The sequence below is a fragment of the Vicugna pacos genome, chromosome 20, assembly GCF_048564905.1.
Source record: "Vicugna pacos chromosome 20, VicPac4, whole genome shotgun sequence".
Classification (NCBI taxonomy): domain Eukaryota; kingdom Metazoa; phylum Chordata; class Mammalia; order Artiodactyla; family Camelidae; genus Vicugna; species Vicugna pacos.
The window spans coordinates 33,070,612-33,082,976 of NC_133006.1; the positions used below are offsets into that span (position 1 = coordinate 33,070,612).

Sequence of the window (12,365 nt, forward strand, 5' to 3'; positions counted from 1 at the left end):
AACACGGCAGCAGGTGTGACACCCTTTGTATAGTGTTCCACCATGAATTGAGCATGGCAGGAGGTATACTGCCATCAGTCAAAGTGACGTGGTTGTATAGTAACCAGAGAAATGATTGAGCGTCTCTAGGGATTGGTCTGTTTTTATAAAATAAGTCAGGCCACAAAGAAGATTTTTCTCCACCTTGGAAAAAGGACTAAAAAATACACATTATACAAAAACCTGAGCTTGTTTGTACTCAGTCGTCTTCTAGGGCTCACAGGGTATCTTTTACCTAAAAGGTAAAACTGTTTGGAATCCCAAGGTCTACACAGAAGCAGGGCCATGAGGTCCTGGAGTCACCGATGTTAGAGACGGGACTGTGGCCTGCTTCCCATTGTCTCTGCTGGCCTCCTTCTCTTTCATAGCAGACATTTGTGTGCAAGGGAGGCTGGGACCACATCAGCACAGGCCACGGGAAGGAAGAAGCAGCCAAGATCCAGCGGGACAGAGGGAACAGAGCCTGTCTTCAGAAGTTGGCCCACCCCAGGAGGCAGCGAGGCAGACCAGTGTGCAGTGGTCAGGGGGCGTGACAAGCTCGGACTGGGCCAGGCTATTTGGATATATGAGTGTGTCCTTTCTGCCAGCAGAACACAGTGCTGGAAGAAGTCCAGGTGACGATACTCAGAATCAGGCACAGTTCAGGTGATCAATCCAGTCACTGCAGGTCCCCCAGGCGGTAGCTGAGAAGGGCGTAGGAAATCACATCTTGCTTCCCAGAGGAAGGGGCAGAGCAAGAATTTGGCAGAACTGAGGACCTAAGCCAAGGAATCTGGGATCCAGGGCTAGGAGCCAACCCCTGCAGAGAACTGACATGCTTAACAGAGAAACTGAGGCCAAAGGGAGTCGCGAGGCTTTGGCCAAAGTGGTAAGAGAACTCTGAAACTCAGCGTCTACAGGAAGAACCAGATTTCCAGGTCTCTAGGCAACCAAACCAGTTTTGTCTATTAATAGGTCTAAGGCTGATGACACTGATCAGGACTGGCTCAGACTGGTTGGGGGCAACTAAGAGCTTCTGGAACTTTAATGTGCAAAAGAATTACCTGGGGATCTTGTTAAAATAAAGATTCTGATTGGGTAAATCTGAGTTGGGGCCAATCTGAATTTCTAACAAGATCCCAAGTGATTGATGCTGCCGGTTATCTAGAATAGTAAAACTCAGAGAATCCACACTTGCTGTCATTCCTTCCTGCCCCCCGCCCCCACTGCTCTCCACCCAATTCAGCTGTCCCTCCTCCTAGTCATGTCTGACCATCTTCTTTTCCCTTTTTCTCTTTCCCAACTTCCCAACCCCTTTTACCTGCTGCATTTCTCTGTCAAGACCAACAGAAAAAGAGCCTTTGTTTAGATGCTAGAAGGGGCAAGATAGCAAAAGCTAGAAACAGTTTCCCCATTGTTAGCACACAACTAAACCCTTTTAGGTGTGATGGATACAATTTTAGGTGTGATGAATACAATTAGTCTAGCTTAATCTCTTTGTCAGTTACTGTCTCATAAAGAGCCTAATGAACATGTGACCTCTTACCTTTCCTTCCTGATATAACCCAACAGTTAAGATGTATCTTCTGAATTCTGGCTTTGGCAGCACATATTCTAAGGTTGGAACAGTACAGAGAAGATGATCGTGGCCCCTGTGCAAAAATGACATACAAATTTCTGAAACATTTCATATTTTTAAAAAGACATTATAATAGACATAGATTAATGGAGAAATATACTGTGTTTAGGGTAGAGAGGAACCAATACAGCAAAAGTTTTAATTCTACTGAAATTAATCTATAAAAAGAATGCAAATCCAGTAAAAATCCCAACAGAGTTTTAGTAAAACCTGATTCTAAAATTCAAATAAAAGAGCAAATGGCCAAGAATAGCTAAGAAAACTTTGAAGATAATGTAGAGGGTGTGGGAGAAAGAAAGAGTAGAGTGTGGGAGGAGGGTTCTCACTCCAGAAAAGCTCCAGGCTTAATATATAGTCAGAGTTATTAAAATGACATAACAATAGATACTCTATGTAATGTGATCGTAAGTGATTTTGAGTTTCTTATTCGTGCTCTTTTGATTTTATACTCCAAATATATACTAGTTTTGTCATGAAAAATAAGGCTAAAAAAATAAATGCTTTGGGGGGAAAATCTTCTAAAAGATAAAAAATCAGAATGGTATCACATATTTATTTGATGTCGCTACCCTCCCCCGGCAAATATATCTGTAAATGGTATACATTGAATTTGTTTATGCTTCTAGCACTAAGGGGCCACTAGTTCCTGGCTCAAACTAAAAAATAATCATATAATCAGCTAGTTACTGAAACTCTCCCAGACATTCTACATATCCTTTTCCAATATATGAAATGGTAAAATTAATAGCGTCCCATATAAAATTAATAGCTTTACCTCGGAGGACTTGTTGCTGGAATTGTACAAGATAATATGCAAAAACACTTAACAAAATATCAAACATGATACAAATGCAAACTGCTATTACTAGTTAAGTATTTGAAATTGAGCAGTTGTAGATTTTCGAATTTTGCACTACCCCGTGTTGGTTTGGCTGGACTCTTTGAGGCCATTTGTATTCAGTGGTGAAGGGAGTTGGGAAAATATAGTTTAAATCTCACCTTTTCTCCCCACAGCGCATCTCATTTCACAACTGTTTTTCATTCATTCAATGACTGTATTTCTTGAGCACCAGCATGCACGAGGGCCTGGAGTTACAATGGGCCTGGAGACACTGCCCTTGCATGCGTGAAGCTCACCGATTAGGAGTGTATTTGTAGACAGGAATATAGGCAACTTCGAAATAAAGTGATGAGGGGGAGGGTATATAGCTCAGTGGTAGGGTGCATGCTTAGCATGCACGAAGTCCTGGGTTCAATTTCCAGTACCTCCGTTAAAATAAATAAAAATATAAACCTAATTACCACCCTAAAAATTTAAAAAATATTTTTTAAATGCAAAAAAAAGTGACTACTGCTGTGATGTTGTAAGTCCCAGGGTGCCACAGAGTGGGTCACCCCCCAAACTTGGATGGTCACAGAAAAGTTCTTGAACCATGTAATGACGAAGATGATGAAATGTTCAGATGATGAAAAGGGTGGAGGAGAAGAGTGGAGGATGCTTGCAGACAGGGAGAGGGGGCTGCTGCAGGCTGCAGACAAGAGGGCAGAAAGCTTGCACTGCCCAAGGGGCAAGAATACCAATGGGACTACTTTGGGGTTTTTAAAAAAGCACCCAGATCACTTTTTGATTGATTTCAGTACTTCATAAAGTTGCCCAGGCCAGGCTCAGCGTAGGCTCAGCAAGACGCATATCGTAATACATTTTAGGATGACCCCCTCCTCCCCAAAGCCTCCTGACCACTCTCCTACTGGCCTTTCCCCTCACTTTTCCTGACCTTTTCCTTTTGAAGATAGCACTCTGAAGGGGTGGAAAGGGGCTTTTCTCTCCTGAAGCAGCAGCATTATTAACAGAGAAGGAAAAGTCTCCCATGAGCTATGGCAAAATCCTGCAGATTGGTTTATGAATCACTGTAGCTTAGGCTAAAGCAACCTAATTTCCCGAAAGCCACTCCATGGCTTTAGGCTTTCAGAGGGACATAAAGCTTGTATGATATTTACTCTTGGTTAAAATTAAATGGAAATTGAAAGAAAAAACCTGAAGAGGAATTCTCCTGGGAGATCGTATTATCAAAGAAAAAAATTAAAGACTATAAAGCAATGTGGATGAAATATATATATTGCATGAAAGGAGGTCTGACAATATATACATCAAGATGTTAAATTGATAACTATCTCTGAGTAATTGGGTTTCATGTGATTTTTTTATACCCTTTTTAATTGTGAAATATATATCAGGGAACGTGCATGATATATAAAAGTATAATTTAATACATTTTTATTAAGTGAGCACCGCATAGCCACTACTCAAATCAAGAAATAGAATATGGTCCAGAAAGCCTCCATCCATCCCTTCCCACTCATAGCCCACCCACCCTCTCCCCACTGCCCTTACTTTTATGATAACCTCTTTTTTTTTCTCTTCTTTAGTTTTACCACCTAAATATATATTGATACTTACACATACTTATCTTTTCCTATTTTTTGAACTTTAAGAAAATGGGAACATATGATTTTTTGTTTCTGGCTTCTATCTTTTCATATTAGGTTTCTCAATTTCATCCATGCTGAGGGTACTGTGATTCATTCATTTTCGATACTGTATGGTATTCCAAGATTGGACAAAGCACACTTTATTTATCCACTCTACTGCTGATGGACAGTTTGGCTGGTTTTCCACTTGAGGCTATGATGGATAGAGTTGTTTTCTTTCGGTGCTTACCTGCACATATCTTTATTGTGGAAATCTGGGTCACCAGATATGCAAATCTTTAATAGATAATGCCAAAGAGTGAACCAAGCACAGCCGTAGCAATTTCCGTTCTCTGTAGCAGTGCAGGAGAGTTCCCATTACCCTACACTGAAGTTCTGTCTAGTTTTTCCTTTAGCTTAGTGATCAAGTTAATTAGGCAAAATGTTTTTTCTAATATTTCCTGAAATTGTCTTTCCCAATGGGGATATTATTTTTAAACTTTTAAATTGAAGTAAATCATTCTTAACAGAAAAAAACACACACCGGTGTATGGCTTAATGGATTATTACAAAGTGAACCCACACCATACCCACCACCCAGGTCAAGAAATAGAATTTTCTCGCGACCTGGAAGCCATCTTCATGCCCCCTTCCAGCACAATCCTTTCTCTCCTCTTCAAAGGTAAACTATATATATAGTTCTAACACAACAGACTAGTCTTACATGGTTTTGAAATTTATACAAATGGAATACAGGATACATTATTTTCTGTGTAGCCTCTTTTATTTTCCAACATTGTGAGATTCATCCATTGTTATGTGGAGTAGTAATTCGTTCATTTTTTTCCTTTCTTTTCTTCCCACAAGGAAGAAATACTGACCTAAGAGAGCTGACCTACTCAATACTTTTTCAGCTCATGGACTGTATTGACCAATGCCACATGTGGATTGGAACACTTTACAGCGTTTGTATTTTTGTTTCCACACAAATAATAAGCTTTTGAGCTAGAGATGCTGTAGGGAGAGAGAGTATGGTCCCCCAGCTGCCCTCTGATTTCTGTAATAATGACTCCACCTGGAATCGTCTCCCAGTGATAATGGATGTTTTCTTTCCCTTTTTCTCCACCTGAAATGCAAAACAGTATTACATCCCCAGGCTGCACACTTTTATGTAAAACAGAGCTGTCACAGGATTTTACTGGAAAGTTGATTTATTTCTGAGGATCATGGGAGTCCAAGGATAAAACTGGCATCTGGCCACAGGGAGAGCCCTTGACCTAGAAGCAGAGAGAGCTTCAAAGCTGTGTTGGTACATAATGGAACAGGGCACTTTTAACATGAATCATAGCCTCGAAACTTTCCGGGGGGGAGAAAAATCCTAAAACTATTCTCCAAAAGGAAAGATAAACTCAATAGCTTATATTTTTTTTTACTCTTTCAGATAAGCAATGCTAAATCCTTCTACACAAAACAGTTGCTTAAATCCAGATTTTGGGGTTTTCTTTTAAGAACAAAGTATCAGCTGAGCTTGAACCCTTAAAGCAGTATCTTGATATCAATCTATATTTTTAAAGCAGCCAAACAGGCTTTCAAATGAGAACTTTCTGAAAGGTTGTGTGTGAATGTGTATAAAATGTAATTTTTCTTCTTTTTTTTTCCTTTAGGCCTTGAGATGTAATTATTAAAGCTTCAAATGTCCCTAGTGATATTAGCTAGATAATCAAATTTGGATCACAGGAATGAAATAACCTAAAGTGTGCCTTCATTACTGGCTCTCCTCAAAATAATTCACTTAGGATAACTCTACCTTTCCCCACCCACAAATTCATAACTAGACAATGGAGGTAACCAGGAAAATTAGCAAGAGCAGTCAAAATGGTCAAATTCATTCTCAAAACAAAGAACACCATGTTTAAACACGACAGGGAAAAATTTTGCCACCACAAAAAAATAGAATAAAACCTTGCTGGAATCAAACAAAAACCAAAAATCAAAATGCTGAATAGAATTGTAAAATTTAGGAGACCTTATTGCTAAAGTAGCTGCAGAGAAGCTTACTGATTAACTTTCTTTTAAAAACAGGGAAGAATAACATTTCTTAAGTAGCTGAGAATAGTTTTTATTTGTAAACATACGTACCCATCGGAGAAATTATCGATGGATGTTATAAGTCATTTGAACCAGAATATGACTAGTCTTGTAGAAACTTTAAGCAAAATCAAGATTTCATCAAATCGAGCAGTGCTTAAGTGTTTTTGTATCCTTTCTTTTACTAAGAAGATAAAAATCCTTTCTTGTTCCCACCCACCCACTAAGGCTAGGAGAAACTCTTAGACCAGGAAGGTTCAGGGTGGGAAGTTACTGTATAAGATTCCCCATTCTCTTTTGCCAATGCTGTTTAATCCCTGTGTACCAGCCTTCCCTGCTATTTCACGAAAAGAGGATCCCAGCTGTGCCAAATTGTGTGATAGCTACATAATCTAGACACAATCCCCAGGGGTTTAGAACAAAAATTAACAAATATATTTAAGCTTGAAACCTTAGCTATGAAGAATATCTCTTAGTTTCCCAAATATCCATAGACCAGTCCGAGATTCCATCATCATGCTTTATAAGAACCCAAGAGTGAAGATTCCTATGAGAGAGGTCTTCTAGAATCAGGTTTTGCTCTTCACAGAGATGTCCACTTTCTGTGGGTGTTGAAGTACAACTAACACTGGGCTGAGAAATAGACGTCTTGTGTTCCAGTACTGAATTTGCCACCAACTAGTTGTATAAAACCTGCCAATTTCCTGCAACTCTTTGGCGGAGATCCCTGTCTACGAAATAAAAAATTGAACTAGATTCTCTAAGGATCCTTCCAGGTCTCGTAATTGTGCAAGTTATATTTCTAGACTGAGATTAAGTAATAGATCTTCCTCTCCACATTATTCCACATCCACCTGGACTCATCAACACTTTTTCTTTCTTGCCAGTGCTCTGAGAAACAGGTTTGGGACCCTAACTCACTTCTTGGTTCCTGGCTCAGGTCACTTCTCAGATGCCGAGTGAGCTGAATATGCTTTTAGCATGGTTATCTCCTTAGGTTCCTTTAGAGCAATCCACGGTCACATTGGGTCCTTCTTCTGGCACTGAATTTCTCATGATGCTCTATGGGAACATTATATCAAAACGGAAGTTATGAGAAAGGCGAGATATGAGAAAGAACTCCAGGCTCCATATATGTGATGCCCCCTGAAAGACTGAGAATCCACAAATAAAAGGATCGCACTCTTTTTATTTCAACACCTTTAAACCTTTGAGAATTATCTAATGGATCGTGTCAACGTTTAATAATTGTAACTAAAGCTTGGCGGATGATTTGAAATAGTATGTTTAGAGCACCATCAATGAGACCTGACACGTGAGAGAATTTTCCTGCACTAAGAACCACAGCGGATGCCACATCGAGGAGCTGCAAACTGGGAGCAAATCCACTCCATCCTACTAGGAGCCCTTCCTGTTTTGTCAGCCAGCATGGTTTCCTAAATCTCAAATTGCAGCCGAACTGTTCTGCAATTCTATGGCTCGCTATTTCGGGAGCCTAACACAGCAGGACAAATGTGCACAAGTCCACACAGTATGACAGAAGAATTAAAAATGTATTTACCATCTGTTGGTAGTTTCCTTGCGGGCTCTTTTCTTTTCCTCTCCTGGAGCCACGAATAAGGTCTTCTTACTTCCTCCCATCCTCAGAGAGCAGAGTCTCTCTTCAGATCTTTGGAAAGCAGGGCTTCCCCCGCCCCCAGCCTCCTTTAAATTTCCCAGGTTGTTGAACTCTGGAAGTATTTCAGCTTCTAGGATCGCCTCCCTTACATATAAAGTGGAGTGAGCCTGCGACGAGGTGGTCGTGTTTGATAACTTTTGTGGTGGCCAGGTTACTTTCAGATCCTACGCCTGAGTTCTGGTCACAGTGGCTTCTGGGAAGCTCAAGGATGGAACAAGGGACGTCAAATACAGGTCAACTGAGAGGGAGTGAAATCCTTCAATTAGGCTTGGAAACTGTGGCCCTTTACAAGCTACGTAGTCCTTACTGTGATGGGGTGTGCCAGATGCAAGTCAAAATTTCTAACAGGAAACAGTCCTCCGAATGTGGCTGAGACCGTGGACTTCAGGTGAGAGTCATTTCCAGCCATGTAGCAGTGTGGATAAAAATCATAAGCTGGGTATAGTTTTGTTAGTTGGGAAACCAGTTAGGTTGACTGGAAGCTGTTTGGTATATGTAGGAATATTCAATTCTCAATAAGAATCAGTAGGCTTAATTTCCTGGATATATGTATTATTCATTCAAAAATAAAAACCTAGTAAGTAGAGATGAGCATTAAAATAAAAATAAAATAAAATATTACAATGCAGTGTTATCACTACAACTGGCCTATATCATTCAGGTAATGACTTGTTAAAAATTCTCAGGCTGTGTGGGTGGATAATTTCACCTTGAAACCAGTGCTGGATGACCCTGGACTTTAGGCAGGTCCTTTAAATTCCGAGCCTCAGTTTAAACATCTAAGAAATGGGAAACATGGTGGTATCTCCCAGGATTGTCATGGGGATTAGATGAAATGACATTTGCAAAACTCTTGCCATGTTGCCTGGCATAGCATAAGAGCTTAATCTCAATGGTAGCTTTAAAAAATTATGATTACTGGAAGTTATAGCTGTGCCATTTTCTGTTTTTCACAAAACTTGCTGTCAGATTCGTGCATGCTCTTCAATTGTGATTTTGATTTTTTTTTTTTTGCTTTTCACAAATCTGAGCCTGAATGTAAAATCCAGCTCATTCTGACTCAGCCTTACCAGTTATACCAGGTATAACTAAGTCAAAAATCAAGTCAATAGAATATATACCATAGTGTGGAAAAGATGCATTGATTTTGGATTAGCTTATGAGGTAACTGTTGTATGTGGGGCTTAAGGCTTTGCACATAGTAGGTCCTGAAAAATATGACTGATTTGTTAATTCATTTAATGGTTGATGAATCTTAGTGGGTGCCTATCATGTGCCAAAGACAGTTCTGGGTGTTTGGGGTTTATCAGTGAATAAGACAGGAAAAATCTCTGCTCTCCTGATGATAAACGAACAGAAAGGAGGTGACTCAGAATGTTCTAAGGTAATACATTTATGGAACGGTCGGGGGATCAGGGAAGTCAGGGTATATAATTTTAAGTAGGCTGCTCACAGCAGGCTTCGCTGGGAGGTTGTTGTTGTTTTTTTGTTTCTGCTTTGTTTTTTAAGGAAAAAAAGGCTAAAGAAGGTGACTGAGTGAGCCATGTGGATATTCAGGAGAAAGCATTCCAAACAGAGGGACCAGCAAGTAGAAAGGCCCTGAGGCAAGTGAGCACCTGGCTTGTTTCAGGAACAGCAAAGAGGACAGAGAGGCTGGAGCTGTGGGAGTGAGGAGGAGGAGGGAGACAGGACATGGCATCTGAAAGGCGGAGCGCATCCTGATTGAGTGGGGCCTCGTAAGCCACAGGAGGATTTTGACATTGCCTCCAAGTGGGAAAGAGACTAGAGATGCTTCTGAGCAGGGTTGTGGGTGTCACCTGATGCAGATGCTCTACTAAGCGGGAGCTGAATACTGGAAGCAGAGAGATGATTTAGGGGCTCCTGCAATAATCCTGACGAAGGATGGTGGGTGGTAGTGGTGGTTTAGCTCCAGAGGGAGCAGCCCCAGTGGTGAGCAATGGTCAGATTCAGCATATATTTTGAAGGCAGAACCAATTGAATTTGGGGGGCAGATGGGATGCCGGTGTGAAAGAAAGAGAGGAGTCAAGGTGCTTTTTGGCCTGAACATCTTGAAGGATGGAGCCGCCATCTCCTGAGACGTGTGCACGAGAGCTGGATGAGACATCTCACGGGGACTCTGAGAGAACACATACCTCGGGATCCTCAGCTTGAGTGTACAGCCTCCTCCTAGCTCCTGGGGAAAACCTCGAACCAAACAAGCTTCCCACTTGTGCTTGGAAAGATGAGACTCAGAAAGGCTGAGGTTTTCACAAGCACTTTTGTAATACTCAAATGAACAGTTAAGAAAAAAGCAGCAGTTTTTTGGTTGTATTTCCTCCTCAGTGCCAAACAATGAATTTCGTTTTTTAGTCTTTTCCTCCTCCAACTCCACACCCTGAAATGCCACTTTGGAAAAGGGGAGCTGTTGGTGCATTCTGGCACCAGTAGAGGGAGCTGAAGAGGCCTCCGGAAGACCTTTGAGCAGAGGTCCAGCGCAGGCCCTCCCCCAGACCTCCGTCAACCTCCGTGCTTCCGGCCAGAAGCCAGATGTTTCTGGAAGGTTGGAGAGGTGGTTCTAGAACAATCTTAACCGCTGTTGTATTCCATTGGACCTTTTATTTATTGGTATTGTCATGAGTAAAAGAACATGCATCCAGAAAGGATTACCTATGTGTACATACAGAGGAAAGAGGGAGGGCCATACATGTAAATAGAAAGAAAGGAGAATGCGACATATCTGTCACCAGGGGTCTCATAAAGAGGGTGTATGAGTGTCCTGGGCTGCTGTAACAAAGCACCACAAACTGGGTGGCTTAAAACAAGGGAAATGTATTCTCTCCCAGTTCTGGAGGCTAGTGGTCCAAAATGAAGGTGCCAGCAGGGCCTTGCTCCCCATGAGGCTCTAGGGAATAGTCCTTCCTTGCCTTTTCTGTTTTATTTATTTTCTTTATCGAAGTATAGTTGATTTACAATGTTGTGTTAGTTTCTGGTGTACAGCGTAGTGAGTCAGTTATACCTATATACATATATTCTTTTTCATCATAGGTTATTACAAGATATTGAATGTAATTCCCTGTGCTGTACAGTAGGACCTTGTTTACCTATTTTGTGTATAGTAGTTTGTATCTGCTAATCCCAAACTCCCAATATATCCCTCCCCCACCCCTTTCCCCTTTGGTAACCGTAAGTTTGTTTTCTATGCCTGTGAGTCTATTTAGTCTGTTTCTGTTTGGTAACCAAGTTCATTTGTATCACTGTTTAGATTCCACATATAAATGATATCATATGATATTTGTCTTTCTCTGTCTGACTTACTTCACTTGGTATGATCATCTCTAGGTCCATCCATGTTGCTGCAAATGGCATTATTTTATTCTTTTTTATGGCTGAGTAGTATTCCGGTGCATATGTATACCACATCTTCTTTATCCAGTCATTTGTTGATGGCCATTTAGGTTCTTCCTTGCCTCTTCTAGCTCCTGGTGGTTCTGACCATTCTTGGCTTTCCTTGGCTTATGGCAGCATAACTCCCATCTCTGCCTCTGTCTTCACATGGCCTTCTTCCCATTCCCCATGTCTCCTGAGTCTCCTCTTATGAGAACCTCAGGCATATTGGACTTAAGGTCTACCCTTATCCAGTAAGGCCTCATCTTAACTAATTATATCTGCAAAGACCCTATTTCCAAATAGTCATACTCACTTTACTGGGGATTAAGACTTCAATGTATCTTTCAGGGGAAGACCATTCAACCCACAACAGAGGGTAACAGGAACTTACATGGAGGACTGACCAGTGCAGGGAGCTACATAAATGCAGCAATAAAAAGGGAAAACAGTTACATGGGAAATGGTATGTGGAGATCAAACGGGTTTGGGAGTAACAGGAAATATTAGATAAGAGACGCTCTCCCTTAGAATACTCTTTCCATCTGTGCTTACGGCCCTGGTATTTTTTTTTTTTCTGTCAGAGTTTAAAAAAATATATTGTATAAATAAAAAGAATAAGAAAATAGCACTTCTCTGACTCACACATTGGGCAGAGCCACAAACTCTTGTGCTAATCAGGAAAGACTTCACAGAAGTGTTGGTGCTTGAGCTGATCTCCAAGGAGGAGGATTGAATCGCCACGCAAAGAGCTTCCCGTGTAGACAGAAAGTACCCGCGAAAGCGCCCTGTTATTTCAGGGATCCGCCCCTTCCCACCTTAAACAGGGTGAAAAGTCTCGAAAAGCAAGGCCCAGACCGTCTACTTAATCTGTATTACTCAGAAACAGTACTAAACAAATGAAAGGGGCAAAAATGTTTCTGGTTTTAATAAGTGCACAAGCAAGCACCCAGGACGCTGGGAGAACACGAGGAGCGTCTATACGGAGGAGTTCACTCTCGGACACATTTGCCAAAGCACAAATATGGAAAAACCTCCATCCTCAGCCAGATCTGGAGAAATCAAAAGGCTGATGTGGTATAAATTCCT

The 12,365-nt window shown here is 41.1% G+C and overlaps 1 non-coding gene across 1 annotated transcript; it reads left to right on the plus strand.

Moving 5' to 3' along the window:
• Positions 1–1,612: 1,612 nt before the first annotated feature.
• LOC116284511 (U6 spliceosomal RNA) lies at positions 1,613–1,715 on the plus strand. The gene has a single exon (XR_004194300.1). It is a non-coding gene; the product is annotated as a U6 spliceosomal RNA (small nuclear RNA).
• Positions 1,716–12,365: the final 10,650 nt, after the last annotated feature.